Below are 17,552 nucleotides of genomic sequence, written 5' to 3'. Positions count from 1 at the left end.
GCCGTGAGTGGCCATCCAGAAGCCGGTGACTGATCTGCCTTGGCTAGGAAGAGCGCAATGATGGTGCCAACTTGGGCCAGTGAAGCAACGTCCTCCACAACTAGACTGAAGAACAAAACGACAGCAACTTGTCTGTTCTCTTTCCCCTAATTCCCTAGCGATGTTCCCATCCCCAAATTCCCCAATAAAAATCTTTAAAAAAACAACAATAAATATTAAAGTGAATGGGACAAAATATTAATAAGTGAATTTAGGTAAGAATATGGGGTGTTCTTTTACTATTCTTACAACTTTTCTCTAAGTTTTAAATTATTTCCAATTTTTTAATAAAAAGAAATGGGTTGTTCCAGTATATCCAGTAAGAAATAGAATACGACTAATCCTGAATATGACAGCTTTTGTCGTCTTGAATGACTTAGGTAGCAGTTGTCTGGTTTTTTACATGGGGCAATATTGTTAAAATAGCCAGATGCCTGCTGCCTCCCACTGGAAGGACCTTCTCCTGCATCTGCTGTTCACGCATTCTCTTGCCATACCTGGAAGTGTCTTGAGGATCCAGCCACTTCTCTCGGAAGTTTGTCATCTCCCACAGGTATGTTGAGGTTGAGAACCATTACAGTTTTGAGCAAGCAGTAGATTCTGCCTATTTAGCTGGGAGCCTAGTGTGCCACCTATCTTAGTTTGAATTCCCCCAGAAGTCAATTTGAGACAAACATTCAAATACAAGTAGGTTATTTGGAAGGGACAAATGGAATGTTGGGAGTAGCTGATGGAACATCTGGGTCATCTTGAGGTAGGTTTCTTTAGACTGATTTTTTTTCTTGAGTACAGATTATATTTTCCTGTTTCTTCACAGGTTTAGTGATTCTTTTGTTGACTATTTGACATTATGTTTTATACATTGTAGCACCTGTGGTCTCTGTTATTTTCCTCTGAAGAAATGTTATTTTCATGTCTTTCGCCCATTTTAAAATCTATTTATTTGTTTTCTTTCTTTTTGTTTTATTTTTTTAGTTTTAAGAGTTCTTTGTATACTTTGGAAAACAGTCCTTCATGAGGTGTGTCTTTTGCAAATATTTTCTCCCAGTCTGTGGTTTGTCTTCTCATTTTTTGACCATGTCTTTGCAGATCAGAAGTTTTTAATTTTAATAGTCAAGTTTATGAATTATTTCTTTTTTTTCTTTTTTTAAATCAATTATTTATTTAATGGATTGTGCTGTTGTTGTACCAAAAAGTCATTGCCATACCCCAATGCCACCTATTTTCTCTGTGTTATCGTCCAGAGGTTTTATGGTTTTGTGTTTTGCACTTAGGTCTTTGCCCCATTTTGAGTTAACCTTTGGGAAAGGTATAAGGTATGTGTTTAGATTCATTCTGGCTTTACATGAGGATGCCCATTTGTTCCAGCACCATTTGTTGAAAAGGCTATCTTTGCTCCTGCCTTGGTCCTGTGTAATAATCAGTTGATTGTATTTTTGTAGGGTCTATTTCTGGGATCTGCATTCTGTTCTGTTGATCTATTTGTCTTCTCTTTCTCCAGTACCAACTGCGTTGGTTACTATAGCTTTATAGTAAGTCTTGAAGTTAGGTGGTATCAGTCGTTTGACTTTGTTCTTCATCTTCAATACAGTATTATGTTAGCTATTCTGGAATTTTTACCTTTTCACATAAACATTAGAATCAGTTTGTTGATATCTACAAAATAACTTGATGGCATTTTGATTGGATTGTGTTGAATCTATAAATCAAGTAGGGAAGAACTGACATCTTGACATCTATCCATGAACATGGATTATCTCTCCATTTATTTAATTCTTCATTTTCTTCCATCAAAGTTTTGTATTCTTTCTTATATAGATCTTGTACATATTCTGTTAGCTTCATACCTAAGTATTTCATTTTGGGGGGGGGTTGTTAATGTAAGTGATATTGTGTTTTTAACTTTAAATTCCACTTGTTTATTACTGGTATAAAGGAAAGTGATTGACTTTTGTTTGTTAACTTTGTATCTGGCAACCTTGCTATAATCACTTGTTTCCAGGGGTTTTTTTTTATTCTTGTGGATTTTCTACACAATCACATCATCTGTGACAAAGGCAGTTTTATTTCTTCCTTCCCAATTTCTATACCTTGTATTTCCTTTTCTTGTATTATTGCATTCCAATATGATGTTGAAAAGGAGTGGTGAGAGGGAACATCCTTGCCTTGTTCCTGGTCTTATTGGGAAAGCTTCTAGGTTCTCACCATTAAATATGATGTTAGCTATAGGGTTTTTTAGTAGATTTTTAAAAACCAAGTTAAGGAAGTTTCTCTCTATTTCTAGTTTGCTGAGAGTTTTTATCATGAATGGTTGTAGGACTGTGTCAAATGCTTTTTTCTGCATTCTGATATGATCATGAGATTTTCTCCTGTTGATGTGATAAATTACATTAATTGAGTTTTTAATGTTTAACCAGCCTTTCATACCTGGCGTAAACCCCATTGGTCATGGTTTACAATTCTTTTTATACATTGTTAAATTCAATTCACTAATACTTTGTTGAGAATTTTTGAATCTATGTTCGTGAGAGAGATTGGTCTGCCGTTTTCTTTCCTTGTGATGTCTTTGTCTGGTTTTGGTATTGGGGTAATGCAGCCCTCATGAAATGAATTAGGAAGCCACCTGCTTCTAGCTTCTGGAAGATATTGTAGAAAATTGGTATGATTTCTTCCTTAAATGTTTTGTAGAATTCACCAGTGAACACATCTAGGCTTGGAGCTTTCTGTTTTGGAAGGTTATCAATTGTTGATTCCATTTTAAAAATAGATATAGACCTATTCAGATTGTCTGTTTCTTCTTGTGTGATTTTTGGCTAATTTTGTCTTTCAAGGAATTGGTCTGTTTCATTGAGGGTATGAAATTGGAGACATAGAGGCTATATCTATTTTAATTTAGAATTCACAATACAGGGCTCTGTGGTACAAAGTGCCTATGAGCAGCTTCTTATCATGTACTGAGGCCACAGAACTTCCCTGGAGAACAAATCCATTGTTGGCATAAACAGTAGTCACTGTAGGCTTCTCTGACAGAATAGTCTGGATGCGGAGAACCTCTGATGAAGGAGGATTGTTCAGGTCATAAATGAAGAGCTTCTAGCCATTAGCATGACCTACCAAGATGTCTCCCAAAGAAGACTCAACAGAAAAATTACCCACCAGTGTATCCAACCTGAGTACCTTCAGTTGAGTTAAATTCATATTAGGATGTTTTTTCCAAAACATGAATTTCTTGAGCCAATATATTAGCAATTTAGATGTACTTTTTATCAGGTGAAATATTGATCCCATTTGCTGAATCAAATCCTTCAGCTACCACTTTAACTTTATTTGGATTGTAGTAAACAACATTTGTCCAGTGTAAGTTCAAGTATGTTTCCAAATGCTTTAGGTAAGGATCAGAGAAATAGTGCTCATTGGTAGCATAGAAATGTGCATGCCCAACAGCTGTGATATCATTCACACTTGAAGAAGCTCATGTTTGTTTTTAGATGCAAAAGAGAATGCTCTTCTTAAATTTAAATTTTTCCACCATGTTCTTGAATTCTGGGTGGTTTACAACAAAGATATACTGTGTCATCACTGTCTGTGAAAGCGCTGATACCATATAGAATAAATGAAGGCAAATTAATCCCATGTCTGATTCTTAATTCCAATGCCCTCGGGTTTTCATCTTTTAGATCCATCATTAGTATTCCACCAGGCTTATCTGGTGCAAAACCGTAGAGTCCTGGACATTTTAGAAAGCCAGCCCATTGGGAGAAAGTATGTCAGTATCTTCAGAGCCAGCTTTGATGCCTTTAATCAGGTGGCAGTTTGGAAGGTCTATGGATTTGTTAGGTAGAAACTAGAAAATGTAGAAGGAGGAGGGTGGGAGGGCGTCCATAGTGCCTGCAGAAAAAGCTCATAACTAGCCTTGATTAACTGCTTCCAGCCAGGTATCTGTTTTTACAACAACAGATGACAAGGGGTGGTCTGGAGCAAGATAAGGATCTGAGTCAACAGACCTCCACCCATCTTAGGAGGTCACACCCTCCCACGGAAGAGTATGCACCACTTTCCCAGCCAAATCAATATGTAACTCCATCACCCCACCCAGCAAACTATAAGTCCTCAGGACAAGGACTCTCTCTCTGGCCTTCCAGTTCTCTTGCCTTTGTTCTTTCCCCCTTTCTCTTCCACCCTCCCTCTCTCCCTCTTCCCTTTTTCCCCTCTCCTCCATCTCGGCTAGGCCGTTCTCTTCCCTGAGAATGTATCACTAATAAACCCTGCTTGCATATTAATCAGCTTGCTGGCCTTGGATTCTTCATTGCATCGGCAAGAAGAACAGAGACTCCTGAAACAGATTCTACTTCTCTGGAGGCTTTAAGTTAATTCCTGAGAGCCAGGAGCCTCTCGCCCAGCAGTGCAAGTGCTATCCCCAGCAAGCTCAGACCCACCAGCCGCCCCGGTGCAGGAGCTGGTGCCTCAAGCTGGGGTCTGGCTAGGGAGTTCTGTGGGCGAAGCTGGCACCTGACTCACAGACCGTGGGGCCCCTGATCCGGTGCCTTTTGTGATTTTAATTGATCATTTTATATGATAACAGTTTCTCTTTTTTCTTAGTATATCAGTTATACTTTTTTTTTATTACTTTTTTAGTGGTTATCCTTGAGTATGCAAAATACATTTGCAACTAATCCAACTCCACTTTCAAATACCACTATACCATTCACACAGTGCAAGTACCTATAACAACAAAATACTTCTAACTTCTCCCTCCTGTTACTTGTATCATTTCATTGCTGTCATTCATTTTACTCATACATCAGTAGATGATAGATAGATAGATAGATAGATAGATAGATAGATAGATAGACGATAGATAGGTACTGGAGGTGCCAAAAAATGTATACAAGTGGACACTTTGGTCAACGTTGCTCAAGAAGTAGTTCGCTGGGCCGACCGAGAGGTGCCATGGTTAAGAACTGGCTTGGGACGCCAGAGGGCCCTGGTTCGGATCCCACATATGAGGGCCAGTGACACTGCCCTCCACAGCTAAGATGCTGAACAATGGCTCAACCTGGAGCTGGGCTACCATGAGTTGCAGGCGACAGCGTAGGCTGCTGCCCCTGTGGCAGTGGGTTGCCATGGGCTACCGTGTGTGGCCAGCAGCCAGCGTGAGTGGCCCTGAGGCCGCCGTGAGTGGCCATCCAGAAGCCGGTGACTGATCTGCCTTGGCTGGGAAGAGCACAATCATGGTGCCAGCTTGGGCCAGTGAAGCGAGTCCTCCACAACAAGACTGAAGAACAAAATGACAGCAACTTGTCTGCTCCCCTTCCCCCAATTCCCCAGCACTGTTCCCATCCCTCCAATTCCCCAATAAAAATCTTTAAAAAAAAAGTAGTTCGCTGTAATCAGAAGTGTCTGGATGCTGATAGTAAACCACTTTGAGCACCTCTTGTAATTGCAAAAGTCAAACGTGACTTGTATTCATCTTTTCTTATCAGTATATATTGAATATTACAATTTCAATACAGTTTTCCTTTCTTAAAATGTGTATACATTTCTTTTGGCACCGTGTGTGTGTGTGTGTGTGTGTGTGTGTGTGTGTTTGTGTGTGATACATAAGCATATTTAAATAAATACATTGTTATTCTTATTTTAAGCAAATTGTTATCTGTTAAATAAAGAATAAGAGAAATAAAAGTATTTATTTTACCTTCACTTATTCCTTCACCGATGTTCTTCTTTTCCTTATATAGATTCCAGTTTCTGATCTGTATCACTTTCCTTCCCTCTTAATAATTTCTTTTAAGTTTTCTTTCAAGGCAGTCTACTGGCAACAAATTCCTTCAATTTTTGTTTGTCTGGGAAAGCATTTCTCCTTTACTTTGAAGGTAATTTCATAGGGTATACAATTCTAGGTTGGTGGGGTTCTTTTTCTCAACACTTTAAGTATTTCACTCCATTCTCTTCTTGCTTGCAAATGGTTTCCGAGAAGTCAGATGTAATTCTTTGTTCCTTTATAGGTAAGGTGATTTTTTTTCCTCTGGCTTCTTTCATGATTTTTTGTTTATCTTTGAGTTTTGCAGTTTAAATATGATATGCTTAGGTGTTTTTTTTGGCATTTATCTTGCTTGGTGTTCCCTGAGCTTCCTGGATGTGTGTTTGCTGTCTAATATTAATTTGGAGAGGAATTAGCAGTCATTATTGTTTCAAATATTTTTTCTGTTCCTTTCTCTTTCTTCTTCTGATATTCCCATTATGTATATGGCACACCCTTGTAGGTGCCCCACAGTTCTTGGATATTCTGTTTTATTATTTTCAGCCTTTTTCTCTTTGAATTTCCATTTTGGAGGTGTCTATTGACATAGTCCCAAGTTCACAGATTCTTTCCTTAGACATGTCCATTGCACTTATTAGCCCATCAAAGGTTTCTTCATTTCTGTTAGTGCTTTTGATCTCTAGCATTTAAACTTTTTTCCCCTAGAATTTCCATCTCCCTGCTTGCATTGCCTGTCTGTTCTTGCATGCTGTCTACTTTATCCATTAGAGCCTTTAGCATATTAATGATAGTTGTTTTAAATTCCTGGTCTGATAACTCCAACATCCATGCCATATCTGAGTCTGGCTCGGATGCTTGCTCTGTCTCTTCAAACTGAGTTTTCTGCCTTTTATTATGCCTTGCAGTTTTTTCTTGACAGCTGGATATGATGTACTGGGTAAAATGAATTGCAGTAAGTAAACCTTCAGAAATGTGGTGGAAGGTGTGGGGGAAGGAAGTGTTCTACGAGGTTGGACAATTAAGTTCAGGAACTTGTTGTTGCAAACCTTTTTTGATATCAGAGGTATTATTCATTATAAATTTGTACCAATTGGACAAACAGTTAACCAAGTTTACTATTTGGAAGTGCTGAAAAGGCTGCGTGAAAAAGTTAGGTGACCTGAACTTCTCACCAACAATTCATGGCTCTTGCATCACGACAATGCGTCAGCTCACACGGCACAGTCTGTGAGGGAGTTTTTAGCCAGTAAATAGCTGTATTGGAACACCCTCCCCACTCACCTGATCTGGCCCCCGATGACTTCGTTCTTTACCCGAAGATAAAGGAAATATTGAAAAGAAGACATTTTGATGACATTCAGGACATCAAGGGTAATACGATTACAGCTCTGATGGCCTTTCCAGAAAAAGAGTTCCAAAACTGCTTTGAAGGGTGGACTAGGTGCTGGCGTTGGTGCATAGCTTCCCAAGGGGAATACTTCGAAAGTGACTGTAGTGATATTCAGCAATGAGGTATGTAGCACTTTTTCTAGGATGCGTTCACAAACTTAATTATCAGAACTTTTATAGTCCTGTGATTAGGTCTCAGTGTTTCAGTGAGACTATGCTCTGGACTGTGAACTTTGGAAGTGTTTTTCAGTCCAACCCCCTTAGGTGGGATAGGATAGATAGAGTAGGCTGGAGTTGGGTGTTTCCCACCTCCCACATGAAAGGTTAGAGCAGGAGTTGTGTTCCTTTTCCCCAGGTCATTTAAGCTCTGATAAAACCCCAATAGTTTAGGCTCTGGTAAAACATTTTCTCTTCAGGGTAGGCCTTGTTAAGAAGAACAGAATGCTCTGGCATATTTCAAAATGGTTTCTTTTCTCCTCCTTCCACCAGAAGCATGAGGGGTTTTTTCTCTGATATTCATTGTGAGAACCTGCTGGAGGTAAAATTCACTAAATTGTAGAGACCTCCCTATGACTGGATCCCCCAGTTTTTAATCCCTCAGACTTGCCCACACAGAACCTCCAGCAATCCTCAGTTACAGTTCAGATTTTCCTACCCTGGCACAGGTTCCTGCAGAGTTCTAAGCTCTAGTAAGTTGTGATTCTCTGTATTTGCCTTTCCAGCTCTCCAGTTTTTTTTGGGGGGGGGTGTGAGGCCACCATTTACCTTGTGATCTCATTTCTCTGATGAATTTAAAAAGAGGTGTTGTTGATTTTTCAGTTTGTTTAGCTTTTTATTTGTTGTTATAATGGAGTGACAACTTTCATGCTCCTTGTATGCCAAACTGGAAACCAGAAGTACACTTTTTCCTTTTTACCTTTTTTAATTTTCATGCCATCAGGAAACATTTGCTGAATCATTATTATGTTCCAAGCACTATGCTAGATGTTGTGTATATGTAGCTGAATAGGGTATGTCCTTGCTGCTGAAGGAGTTCACAGATCACAAAGAAATGCAGACAAATTGCCACACTATGTATAAAAAAGTAAGCAGTAGTGCTGTTGGAGCACAAAGTCAACGACTGAGGGTTGGATTCAGGGAAGGCTTCTCCCAAAATGGTTAGACTGAAATGAATCTTGATTCATGTTAACCCAGAAAAAGGTGAGGTGGGAATTGTGATAGATACCATGTGCAAGATAGATATTTTCACTATGTGCAAAGGAAGGACCAAGATGGGTTTAAGAAACTGCAGAAAGAATAAAATTGTTTGGAGCACGAGGAAAGGAGGGCGAGAAAGAGCCTAGATGTCACTAGGCTTTCTATTCTATGCCAATAAGGACCACATGCAGCAGGGAACAGATGGCTTGCTCAAACTGGTTAATCTGGGAGAGTTAAAGGTCTATTTACAAAGTCCCTTTGCACTGAAAATGATTTGGGAACACTACCAATGGGAAGTCATTACCACTCCTAAACCTGATCAGTAAGCAAAAGGAGCAGTTACCAGGGTGGCTGAGCAGAAAAGGGTGGCTCAGAGGAGAGGAGCTCCACCTTAGGTAAAGGGACACAGACCACCCTCCGTAAGCTGGTAAAGATAGAACTAGTGAATAAACACACTGCTCTCTGGACCTCTGATCTTCTGCCCATGCCTGCCATTGGTCAAACCTAACCAGATGCTGAACGGCAAGGGAACCCACTGATGTAGCCCATAATAGTCTGCCTCCTTGAGCAAGGACAGAGAGTGGATCCAGACAGACATGTGAAAGACGTCTAGCACATCACTGCACCCTCAGTTCATAACACAACACCTGGCATGGAGGAGGTACTGAATGATTGAATGGCACTGGTTGGGCAAGCACAAACCCAGCCTTGTTGGGTTTAACCCACTCATGTTAACACATTATACCTTTACCTCATGGCAGTAGGACACAATCAAAGTCTTTTGAGCAGAGGAGAAACAAAATCAGATTTGTGTTTTAGAGGCATCAATCTTGGTCACTTTGTGGAGAATCAACTGAACAAGAGCAAGCCTTGTAACAGAGAGACCAAGTAAAAAGCTGCTGCAGAAACCCAGGACAGAGATGACAAAACAATGTTATAAGGAAGTGGACACAGAAGTACAAGATTGGCTTGGGACCATTAAAGAGGTGGAAGTGGCAGGACGTGTTGTGATGGACTGATGGGGCATAAGAAAAGAGCACGGAATGGGGGTGCAGGATGGAGAGAAAAGAGGATGACAACATTTATTAAAGACCTCTTAGATGTGGAGAATCGTGAGAAACCCAGGTTCGGGGCTGGCTTGGGAGTGCGAGCAGCAGGGTCACCAGCTGGGATCCCACATGAGGGCCAGTGATGCTGCGCCCTCTACAGCTAAGATGGTGAACAACAGCTCGACCTGGAGCTGGGCTGCCATGAGTTGCCAACGATGGCATAGGCTGCAGCAGGACTGCAGTGGGCTGCCATAAGCTACTGTGTGTGGCCGGCATCCAGCGTGAGCGGCCAGTGGCGTGAGCTGCCGTGAACTACCGTGAGTTGCCGTGAGCCACCGTCCCATGGCTGGCGACGGATCTGCCTCACCCGGGAAGAGCACAATGATCACAATACCAACATGGGCCAGTGAAGCGACATCCTCCACAACTAGACTGAAGAGCAAAGGACAGCAACTTGTCTGTTCCCCTTCCCTGTTCCCCTTCCCTGTTCCCTCCCCCAATTCCCCCAATAAAATCTTTAAAAAAAAAAAAAAAGAAAAGAAACCCAGGTTCGGATAGCAGGTGTCTCTAAGTGTCTGGAGCTCAGAAGACACCTGGTCTGGAAAAATGGATTGACGAGATCTAGACACTGTGCCCATGTTATGTGTTCTGACTCCTTTTGATTCCAGCCTCTGTGGTAGCGGGAGGGGCAGGAAAGGATGTTAGGGCAGAGGGGAGTGGGTTCTACGGCAGCTGAGAAGAGCAGTGAGCCAGAAGCTAAAATGGAAAGAAAGGAAGGAAATGCTGTGACCTTCGACAGTGTTTACAACACCATCACACAGGGCTGCCCAAAACACAGGGTGGGAAAGCCTTCTGTGGGCTGCGGAGGAGGGTAGTCCTTTTGGAGGAAGCAGCTTGTGTATGACATGGGGGAAATGTCAAGATGGGAGAAGCAAAGGTCACTCCATTTAAAAAAAAAAAAACCAAAAACTTGGGAATATATTTTTAAAAGTTAATATTAAAAAATGAAAACCTGCGGGAGGCTCTGGAACCAGAGGAGAAAGACTTGAGTATGGAGGCAGGAGGGGTTCCCCCAGGAGAGGACCCAGGGCTTGTCTTTTCTCTGAGTGGCACTAGAGACCCGTGAGACAAGATTCCTTTCATGATGCCTCTTCCCTTCTCCCCCACAGCCAGTTCCGCCTGCCGCCCTCACGCACTGCACCAGCCCACTAGCAACAGCTCCTGCAGATGACCGGGTGCGGCATCCGCCTGTTCGGCCTCGGCCTCTTGGGTTTCAGCCTGGTCCTGCTGCTCTGCTGGTCCCCTTTAAGGTGGGTATAGCTCATCGTGCGGAAAGACCGGAAGAGGCTTTTGACGTGTCTCTGGACATTGGGCCACAGCAATCTCTGCTACCAGAGGCGCCCTGTGAGTGATTCCCAAGTCCTCTAGCCCCCCCCACCCCCCTCACCCCCCTATTCCCCTCACCTCAGCCCCCCACCCCCGCTCCTTTTGAAGGCCTGCTCGGATCCCCCACAGCTCCCCACTTTCCGGTTTTCTTTCCTACAGCCCTACCCCTTCTTTTCTCCCCTGACTCACAAGCATGTGAGGACAGCTTCTCCAAACTGGGTAAATTTGTTCAAGCTTTCCTTGACAAGATTCCCCCAATGACTTAAAAGCCACAGCCCCTTAATTATTGGAAGCTAATGCCTAGTGACCTTGTGCTATTTCTTACTCTTTTGCATTCACAAACTTCCCTCAGAAAAAGAAATATTAATCATTTACACCTTACTATGAAAGTTACCTCCTAATATACCGGTGAAGTTTATAGTTATAATTTCAACTTTTCTCTCACTGTGGAATAAATTATTTGTTTCCTTGTAATTCTACATGTCAATGAGGAGCTGGAAGAGGGTCCTTACTGGTGCCTGTGAGGCCACCTACTTGGTGGCTCCTTACTCTGACTCCATCACATGTAAGATAAGCCCTGATTCCATCCTCCTTTGTCCCTCACTCACTTCCCTAGACCCTGTGTAGCCTCCTTCACGGGCAGGACACCTCTGCTCCAGCCAAGCCTCTCCTTTTCCCCTTCCACTTGCAGACTACCTCCAATACTCCAGGGTTTTGTTCCTCGTCTCTGCCCTCATCATCCTGATTATTGTTACATGGTTCAGCATCTCTCTCATCAAAGGGCCCGGAGACAACACCTACATATTACCTGGGCATATCCATCTTCTGTTTCATCTCAGGTACAACATGATGAGGTTGGAAAAGTTTGTCCCTGGAGTCCCTGTATTTCTTCCCTTTCTGTGCCATTTCTCCTTCCTTTACCAAGTTGCCCCCTCACAGGAATACTGCGATCAAAGGACCCTTGTCTCTTCCCAAAAGGAGGAAAGTTTTTGATAAACTTTCACTCTTTATAGGGCCATTGCCTCTTAAGGAGGGGAAACTGAAGAGATTATGCTTAACCCAATGGAAACATCTCTAAGAGTTGTTATCTGATGGGCTAGTGGGGAAATTTTGTAGGCTATTCTGGCACCCAGAAAATTACTATGTAGCTAGCTAGCTACCTATCCTGTTCATCTTATCCATAGGCTCCACCTTGACAATCTTATTTCAGTTAAAACAGAAGCCTTTCACGCTTCCATCTTGGTTAATTGCCACATGGCTCTTCCCATGGTCACTGCCATGGAATGGATTCCATAGCACAGTTGAGAAGGCTGAGGGTGACAAGGAATTGCAAAGAGAGAGAGGAGGGTGGAATGGGAGGGACAGGGGAAGGAGAGTTATGATGGCTTGTGACAGCTTTTATTGTGATTCCAGGCACCTGTCTACTCCCCTGCCTCACTTGGTTCCTGACGCAAGTGAAATTGTATAGTGAGAATGTCTTAGAGCCCCATTTCCTATTAGTCTACCCTCAATTGGCAGGGCAGCATCTTCTACATGATGGTTGGTGAGTTAATGCTCCTGTTAAATAGTGAAGGCCCAGAAAAGGCAATTCTACAGGGCTGGCCCTTTTCTCTCTCTTGTTTTTTCTTTTTGGTTGTTTGTTATATTAGAATCTTGTAATTTGGAAGGACTCTTCAAAAGTTATTTTTATGTTAGTGAACAATCCTTCATAGCAAGTGCTTCCTATTTATCAAAAACATTTTTTCTCTAATGAGACCTGACCCTGCACAGACAGGAGCAAGATTCAGAAAGTAGAGGAAGAAAGCAAAGACATAAATGAATTATTCGTAGTTCTTCTGTCCTTCCAAAAGGAGGTTCCTAAATTCTTCTCTCTTTTTTTTTCCATCATATCATCCTCTTCATCTTTATGGATCTCAAAAAAAAAAGTCAACTTATGTTTCTCTGTAATGTGTGGATGAAAAAGGGGCCACATACTAAACCTGACAAGCTCAGGGGAGGCCTGCATGGCTGGCCCTACAAACTCAGAGACAGAAATTAACCACACAGAATGGTCTGAACATAAAAATTCCTAACTAAAAACTGTAGTCACATCCTTGGCCTGTAGCTTCCTTGACAAAGGTCAATCTTTACCTTAAGTGAGCCTGTCTATTGTCTTTTTGCATCTAAAATGACATACCCTTGGAATGTCAGACTAATCCCCTTTTTCCACAGAATCCCTCATTGTTATGCTTGTCCTGATTACCATCTGTATGGGCTGTAAAATGCTAACTATTAACTATTCTGTACCCACCAATGTAAAAGAAGTACCTATCTCTCCAACTCACTTTTTATCCAGCTCTATAGATTTCCCCTCTTTGCTTTCTCCCGCCCCTTAATCTACCATCAATGGATTTCATGTAACTCTCCTCCGGTGATTCTAATGTATAAAATAAGTTGCAAAACCACCATTTTCCAGAGCATTAAGCCAGTGATACTCTTCCGGTGGTGGATGACTTGAAGTTTCATCTATTACTAATTGACAGTGCTGACCCTGAGCTTTTCTTTTTCTCTTAGGGTTCTTCTCTGGATGTAATCACATAAGATCTCCAGTTTCAAATCAAAATCTCTTTGTGATCCCTATCTCAAAGACAAGGATAGGAAATTTAACCACAGTAAAACTGCATCTGAGACAACATAGATGTTTCTCCATGGATGAGTTAAGCACCAGAAAGGAAGTCAAGTTCAGGGGTACAATCAAGAACCCAAACAGAGGTAGGGACCCACACACAGTGAGAGACTGAGGGCCAGAGACCCTCGAAGTGCTAGGAACTCAGGCAGAACCAGAGGCCCAGGCTGAGTGAAGGACTCAGGCAGAGCCAGAGATAGGAAAGGAATCAGTAGTAAGGGATGGGTTAGCTACTGAGAGAAACCCAGTTGACCCAGTTGAGCCAAGGCCTGAGGCAGAGACAACACTAGGCAGTGTGACTAGTGATATGCAGGGCAATAGACTTGACGGTAATGAAAAGAAAATGACCAAAGACAAGGATAATGGGGATAGAGATTCAGCTGAGAAAAATGATGATGACAAGACAAACATTAATCTTAGATATAAGGTAATAGAGTTGCCAGCGACGACGTAGGCTGCAGCCCCTGCTGCAGTGGGTTGCCATGGGCTACCGTGTGTAGCCAGTAGCCAGCAGCCAACGTGAGTGGCTGTCCAGAAGCTGGCGACTGATCTGCCTCGCCTGGGAAGAGTGCAATGATGGTGCCAACTTGGGCCAGTGAAGCAATGTCCTCCACAACTAGACTGAAGAACAAAAGTACAGCAACTTGTCTGTTCCCCTTCCCCCAATTCCCCTATAAAAATCTTAAAAAAAAAAAAAAGTCTAGCAGAGAGGTTTCCCAGAGAGGATTGAAGATGTTTTGTGGGTCTGTATGAAGAGTAAGCAGGAGAATCAGAAGTAATTCTGAGATGACAGAATAACTATGAAACTCTCTCTAGACATGCCTTTTTCACTGAATGAGTCAATATAATGGATGAAAGAACGTCATTTGTATTGTTGCAGGGGAACCCAGACAAAGAGACCGGACACCAAGGTGTGGTAAGCAACTTTTACTAATGCCGGCACTGGCTTAGTGGATTCACATCCAGAGGCTGAGCCCTGACCCGGGTGGGACTCGGGGCTATATACGCTGAGGTTTCCGGGTTAGCAGCTAAGGTTCCTTATTAGGACATGCAGCCTTGTGCCAGTTCCTGACTGGCTCCCAGGTAAGGTAGGAATTCGGAAATGTTAAACACGGAAGTCTTGCTGACTATAGAGTCCAGGAATGTCTTTGGCTGAAGCCTGCGCAAAATCCTTAGTGACCACATGGTCTGGGAAGGCTTTTGTCTAGGGCCCATTGCCACATGACCCCCTTTGATGCTCGAACCCATAGGTGGGTTAGAGAGCATCATCTCCTTCGATAGGCTGCTGGCCTAGGGGTTTTACCCCAATAACACTGGGCCGGCATGTATGTGTAGGAGACAAAGGCTACCTGAGATGTTCCCAGCCTAAAGGACTGGAAGCATGATTTAGGGTATGAGGTAGTGATATCATTCCTGACTGGGAAGAAAAGGGTGAGGGTGAGGATTAGAGTCTGGGATAAGCATTTTGCAAGGAAGAATTCCTCAAGCTTTAGCTGCGCGTAGATTGGTCAGCTTCCGGTGTGACCAAAGTGGGGCTGGTGATCTCCTCCTAAGGACCGGTAACATTGCTGGCTATCTTCCTCTGGAGAGTGATCTTGAGGGGCTTGGAGGGGTCAGAGGTGCAGTTCCAGCTAGCAGCTGCAGGCTTTAATCTGCTGTGGTGCATCCATGGAGTGATCTCTGCAACCTTAACTGCCGTGGGGGTAGACAAAATGACAGTAAAGGGGCCACTCCACAGGGGTTTTAAGGGCTGGAGGTTCCATTCCTTAACCCAAACTGAATCCCCAGGCTTAAAGGGATGAACTTCAGTTGTTAAGCTAATAGGGAGCCTCTCCTGTACCCATTGGTTGAGGTTCTGTAAGGTTGAGCCTAATGCTTCAAGCTGTTGCCTTAAGGTTAGGTCCCCTATTTCTTTAAGGTCTCCTCGGAGGCCTCTAATAAGTGGAGGTGGCCTTCCATATATGATCTCATAAGGGGAAAGGCCTGTCTTTTTGGTAGCTGAGCGTATCCTCAGGAGTGCTATTGGAAGGGCCTTGTCCCAATGGAGGTGTGTCTCTTGGCACAGTTTCTTCAGGTGGGACTTCAGGGTCCGATTTATGCGTTCTACTTGTCCTGAGCTCTGTGGGCGGTAGGCAGTATGTAGCTTCCAAGTGATGCAGGGGAGCTTGGCTAGGAGCTGGATTACTTCATCTACAAAAGCGGGACCATTGTCAGAGCCAATTGAGGGTAGCAGCCCAAAGCGAGGGATTATTTCCTGTAGCAATAGCCAGGCGACTTCCTGTGCCTTTTCTGTCCGAGTGGGGAAGGCTTCCACCCATCCCAAGTAGGTGCATACAAATACCAAGACGTATCTAAGACCCCTGGAACGTGGCATCTCAGTGAAATTTATTGTGAGATCTTCAAATGGGACACCGCCAGTATGTTGGACTCCTGGAGGTAGGACCGGTCCTTGACGTGGGTTGTTGCGAGCACAAACAAGGCATTTTTCACAGACTATTCATGAGATACTGGAGAGTCGGGGTACATAGAAGTACCTATTGAGGGTCGATTCTAGAGCATTACGACCAAAGTGGGTCCTTCAGTGAAACTGTTTGACAAAAGTCGGGGCTAGAGTTTCTGGTATGACAATGCGGCCCTCTCGAAATTTCTACCATCCATTATGGAGACGGCTTCCTCCTTCAGTCTTGAACCAGGCCTCTTCTTGGTGGGAATATTTGGGATCCCATTCAGCTAAAGGGCTGGGAAAGAGGGAGGCTGTTAACACTGGAGGTTCGAGGGTTTCTTCGGTTGCAGCTAACTTAGCTGCTTGGTCCGCCTTACCATTTCCCCGGGCTGCAATGGTGTCGCCCTTTTGGTGGCCCCTGCAGTGTATGACTGCCACCCTTTTGGGTGCCCGTACTGCTTCTAGGAGATCTAGAATCTCTTGTCCATATTTAATTTCCTTTCCTCCTGAATTGATTAATCCCTTTTTTTTATATATAAAGCCCCATGAACATGGAGGGTAGTAAACGCATACTTAGAGTCGGTGTAAATATTGGCTCTTACCCCAGCTGCCAGCTGAAGGGCCCAAGTCAGGGCGACGAGCTCCGCCTTTTGTGCTGAGGTCCCCTGTGGGAGGGGTTTTGCTTTAATGATGTTGTGTAGGGTTACTACAGCGTATCCAGCCAACCGTCTATTTCCCTGGACGTAGCTGCTACCATCAGTGCAGTATTTTACATCGGGGTCTGTAAGAGGTTGGTCAGTCAGGTCCGGCCTACTGGAGAACACTTTGTCCATGACTTCAATGCAGTCATGGTCTGGGGGCCCAGGCCCTACAGGCAGTAAAGTGGTTGGGTTCAAGGTCCGTGCCACCTCAAGGCGGACTCGTGGGTTTTCACATAATAGTCCTTGGTACTTGGCAATTCTGGAGTTGGTAAGCCAATAATGTCCCTTATGATCCAACAGGGCTTGAACTGAGTGTGGAGCCCAGACAGTTAATTCCTGACCTAGGGTCAGCTTGTCAGCTTCAGACACGAGCAGAACCGTTGCTGCAAGTGCCCTCAGGCAAGGTGGCCATCCTAATGCCACTTAGTCAAGTTGTTTTGAGAGGTAGGCTACTGGCCGGTGCCAATCCCCTAGCAGTTGGGTAAGGACCCCTACTGCCGTTTCTGTGCATTCATGTACATAGAGGAAGAAAGGCTTGGTGATGTCCGGGAGTCCTAGGCCAGGGGCATGAATGAAAGTCCGTTTAAGCTCATTATAAGCTTTCTGTTGTGGAGACTCCTACAGAAAAAGTTCACTTTCACCTCCCTTTTGTGGCTTCATAAAGGGGTTTGGCTATAGTAGAGAAGTTGGGGATCCAGATCCTACAGAAGCCTGCCGCCCCTAAGTAGTCGCGGACCTGTTTCCGAGTAGTGGGGACAGAGATGGTACATACCGCCTGCTTCCTTTCTGGGCCAAGCTGGCGTTGTCCTTGTGACAGGTGGAAACCAAGGTATTTGACCCTGTCTTGGCATATCTGAGCCTTTTTCTTGGAGACCTTGTAGCCTGCTTCCCACAAAAGTTTAAGGATGTGATCTGTACCCTG

At 43.6% G+C, this 17,552-nt stretch overlaps 1 pseudogene; it reads right to left on the bottom strand.

Moving 5' to 3' along the window:
* Positions 1–2,931: 2,931 nt before the first annotated feature.
* LOC109391751 (serum paraoxonase/arylesterase 2 pseudogene) lies at positions 2,932–16,762 on the bottom strand (annotated as a pseudogene).
* Between the last annotated feature and the right edge of the window lie 790 nt (positions 16,763–17,552).

The sequence above is a fragment of the Hipposideros armiger genome, unplaced genomic scaffold (genome assembly GCF_001890085.2).
Source record: "Hipposideros armiger isolate ML-2016 unplaced genomic scaffold, ASM189008v1 scaffold_302, whole genome shotgun sequence".
In the NCBI taxonomy this organism is placed as follows: Eukaryota; Metazoa; Chordata; class Mammalia; order Chiroptera; family Hipposideridae; genus Hipposideros; species Hipposideros armiger.
The sequence above is the reverse complement of the archived record's forward strand: the minus strand, read 5'-3'. Positions and strand labels throughout refer to the sequence as shown.